General features: G+C 38.8%; 1 pseudogene; it reads left to right on the top strand.

Annotated features, from left to right (window-relative positions):
* Positions 1-2,109: 2,109 nt before the first annotated feature.
* LOC138804372 (zinc finger protein 717-like) lies at positions 2,110-3,795 on the top strand (annotated as a pseudogene).
* The last annotated feature ends 628 nt before the right edge of the window (positions 3,796-4,423 follow it).

Genomic DNA, 4,423 nt, shown 5'->3' with positions numbered 1-4,423 from the left:
AAATCTCTATGCTTGTGAAGAAGGTGCACATGGAGAAAGAGACGTGCTGATGGACCACATGGCCTTGAGCAGTGATGCCTTATGGGAAGTGAGCAGGCCATCAGGAGGATTAAAGCTGCTCTCATGGATTGAGTCAGTTCTCATAACAGTCATTTGTTATAAAGTGACCACAACCATGTGCTTGGCCATCTCATCTGCAGCTTGTTTCCTCTTTACTAACACTGTTGTGGCACGACAGGACAGGCCTTACCTGAGCTCAAACAGATGAGGATACTACATCGTGGACTTTTATTTCTAACACTGTGCATTAAGCAACACTCTTCTTTATTCAGAATTTGTGCCAATAAATTTGTTTTGGTAAATGATTGACACAGATCTGTGTATGTGTGTGTGTGTATGTGTGTGTGAGAGAGAGAGAGAGTAAGAGAGAGAGATTGAGAGAGAAAGGGGGAGAGAGAGGGGAGAGAGGAGGGTATGAGAGAAGTGGTTTAAATAGAAATACTCTTAAATAGACTGGTGTATAAAAAGTAAACCTCCACCTCTGATACTCATCTTAATACAACTTCCTAAACCTTACAGAGATCATTTGTTAACTTGCTGAAGTGCAGATTCAAAATCAGTACATCTGAGGTCATTTTGTAATTTTGTGTTTGTAACATGCTCTAAGTGATGCTGACAAAAAATAATATTGCATCCATGTTCAGTTATGTTCTTTCTTATATGTCAAGAAGTTTTTTTGCTTGAGAAGTGTCCTTTACATATTTCATGCCAATATTCATTTTCCATGGACTGAGACCGAGTGAACTCTGGCTATGGTTACAAGCTCCTGATAGGAAGAAGCAGGTGTGAATATGGTCTTGGGCAATGCCTTCCTAACCATTACCGCAATGGGTCATTAGTTTGAGCTCCTTTCATCACAGTCTCTTCAGGAAGTGCATTTCCCAGCAGTCCTCTCCCTCTCTGCTTTACTGTGGATTTTCTGAATCAGATGAGATTCAACCCTATCCATCCACATCCTGTCTGACAGACAGAGATGAGTGTCATGACAAATGAGAATTTCATACACATTTTTGTTTTTAATTATATTTTTATTATATATAGGTGTTGTATAAAAGAGTGACCATTAAACATAGTTTATACATATGATGTATCTTGATTAATGTCACCTCTTTCATTTTTCTACCCCATCCCTCTCTACTCAACCCCTTTCTTCCATGTATAGTTCTATATATAAATACTAATTATGAATTTATGGCTCTTATTACATCTGCATGGTACATGGAAGACCTTTTCTCTGATTAAACTGGTAAACATTGGTGTAATATATGTCATTATGTAACTGTACCTAGTATATGGTTTATAAATGTCTTAAATATGTTCTATCTATTCACATATTGCCTATTTTTATTTAGATATATGTGGATTTATTTGAATTGGGCTAGAAATCAAGTGTGCTTTAATAATCTGAGTCAAACAACAGAAAAACTCTGTCTGCAGTTTCCAAAGCAGAATTGCAAATTATTTATTATTTTTGTCATTATATTTCCTCAAGTTTCAAAAAAATCATTCCATTTTTATTGTCATAGGATGAGAGAATCATGTGGAGAATAATGATCAATTTGACATTCAGCATCCAAGATAAATTAATATTTGGTAACTAGTTAAAAGCATTGGATATGTTGTAAAAATGTTACTTGAAATCCCTGGTACAAAAAAGAAAAGACAAAACATATTAAAAATTATGAAAGCCGTCTTTTTTTTTTGCCTGGCTGCTGGAAGTGCCTTGAAGTACAGTTTGGCCTTCCATATGTGGGAGCCAGGAGGCTGGCGCCCAGCTCTGTGCAGTGGAGCTTGGGAGCTGTAACTTGAAGGAATCTCAGGCTTTGGAACTGATGTCAGCCCATGTATCATGTTTGCAAGAGGAAATTCTGGACCCAAAATCTCACTGATTCATTTCTGAATATGTCATTTGCCTTATATGCCAGCCGTGCTTCTAGAGTCTTCTGTTCATTGTCAGCAGCAAGACAGAATGAATGGATCTCTGCCATTTTTCCAGAATCTTCTGCTCAGTGTCAGCAGCAAGACAGAATGAATGGATCTCTGAAGCTGATGTCATTTGATGATGTGGCTGTGAACTTCACCTGGAAGGAGTCGCAGGATCTGGATCCTGGTCAGAGGACCCTTTATAGGGATGTAATGCTGGAGACCTATAGCAACCTCATGTCCTTCGATGCCCAAGAAATGGAGGATGATGTGATTAGCACCTGTCAGGAAAGTCACAATAAATATCTCTCTGAAGTAGCAGTCATGAATAGTAATCCAGGGGAGGCAAAAGTGAGACTTATAAAAAGTTTTAATTTGAGCTCAAAACAGAAGTCAGAACTGATTAAGAATAATGGGAACTCCGTAGGAATGAGGACAGAAAAGGTCACTGAGTGTCAGAACATGAGTGTTTTCAGTGAACCTGGTAAGATGTGTGCTGTATATAGTCCTCATGTGTCTTCTGTAGTTGAAGAATATAAACAATGTAAAAGGACTTTCACTGAGAAGACACACTGTATTGTCTCTCAGAGAAGACACACAGGAGAGAAACCATATGAAAGTAAAATATGTTTAAAGATTTTCAACAGGAAGGCATACCTTACTGTCCACCGGAGAAGACACACAAATGAGAAACCTTTTAAATGTAATATGTGTGAAATGTCTTTTACCTCGAAGTCAAACCTTACTGTCCACTAGAGAACACACACAGGAAAGAAACCTTATGAATGTAACATTTGTGGAAATTCTTTCACCTGGAAATCAAACCTCATTGTCCACCAGAGAACACACACAGAAGAGAAACCTTATGAATGTAACATGTGTGGAAAGTCTTTCACCAAGAAGGCGTGTCCTACTATCCACCAGAGAACACATACTAAAGAGAAACCTTATGAATGTAACATGTGTGGTAAGTCTTTCACCCAGAAATCAAAGCTTACTCTCCACCAGAGAACACACACAAAAGAGAAACCTTTTGAATGTAACATTTGTGGAAAGTCTTTCACCTGTAAGGCATATCTTACTGACCACCAGAGAACACACACAGGAGAGAAACCTTATGAATGTAATATTTGTGGAAAGTCTTTCACCCAGAAGTCAACTCTCACTGTCCATCACGGAATACACACAGGAAAGAAACCTTATGAATGTAACAATTGTGGAAAGTCTTTCACCTTCAAGGCAAATCTTACTGACCACCAGAGAACACACACAGGAGACGAACCTTTTGAATGTAGTATGTGTGGAAAGTCATTCACCCAGAAGTCAACTCTCACTGTCCATCAGAGAATACACACAGGAAAGAAACCTTATGAATGTAACGTGTGTGGAAAGTCTTTCACCCAGAAGTCAACTCTCACTGTCCATCACGGAATACACACAGGAAAGAAACCTTATGAATGTAACAATTGTGGAAAGTCTTTCACCTTCAAGGTAAATCTTACTGACCACCAGAGAACACACACAGGAGACGAACCTTTTGAATGTAATATGTGTGGAAAGTCATTCACCCAGAAGTCAACTCTCACTGTCCATCAGAGAATACACACAGGAAAGAAACCTTATGAATGTAACGTGTGTGGAAAGTCTTTCACCCAGAAGTCACAGCTTACTGTCCACCAGAGAAGACACACAGGCGAGAATCCTTTTGAATATGACATGTGTGAAATGTCTCTTACTGTCCAACAGAGAATACACACAGGAAAGAAACCTTATGAATGTAACGTGTGTGGAAAGTCTTTCACCAAGAAGTAACATACTGTCCACCAGAGAAGAAACACAGGCGAGAAACCTTTTGAATGTAACATGTGTGAAATGTCTTTTACCTGGAAGTCAAACCTTTCTGTCCACCAGAGAACACACACAGGAAAGATACCTTATGAATGTAACATGTGTGGAAAGTCTTTCACCCAGAAGATACACTTAACTGTCCACCAGAGAACAGACACAGGAGACAAACCTTATGAATGTAACATGTGTGGAAAGTCTTTCACCCAAAAGATACACTTTACTGTCCACCAGAGAACACACATATGAGAGAAACCCTATGAATGTAACCTGAGTGGAAAATCTTTCACCAAGAAGTTGTACTTTACTGTCCATCAGAAAACACACAGGAAAGAAACCTTATGAATGTCATATGTGTGGAAAGTATTTCAGCCAAGAGCTACATGTTACTGTCCACCAGAGAGCACACACAGGAGAAAAATTTTATGAATGTAAGCTATGTGGAAAATCTTTCACTGAGAACATACACCTTTCTGTCCATCAGAAAAAATCCCACCAGAGAGACATGTTATGTATGTTGCAGGCATGGAATTTCTTTCACCTGGAAGGCACAACTTAACATCCATCACAGACCACAAGATGAGAAACCTTATAA

The sequence above is a fragment of the Dipodomys merriami genome, unplaced genomic scaffold (assembly GCF_024711535.1).
Source record: "Dipodomys merriami isolate MVZ:Mamm:240054 unplaced genomic scaffold, mDipMer1.0.p SCAF_36, whole genome shotgun sequence".
NCBI classification, from domain to species: Eukaryota; Metazoa; Chordata; class Mammalia; order Rodentia; family Heteromyidae; genus Dipodomys; species Dipodomys merriami.
This window is presented reverse-complemented; position numbering and strand designations above follow the sequence as displayed.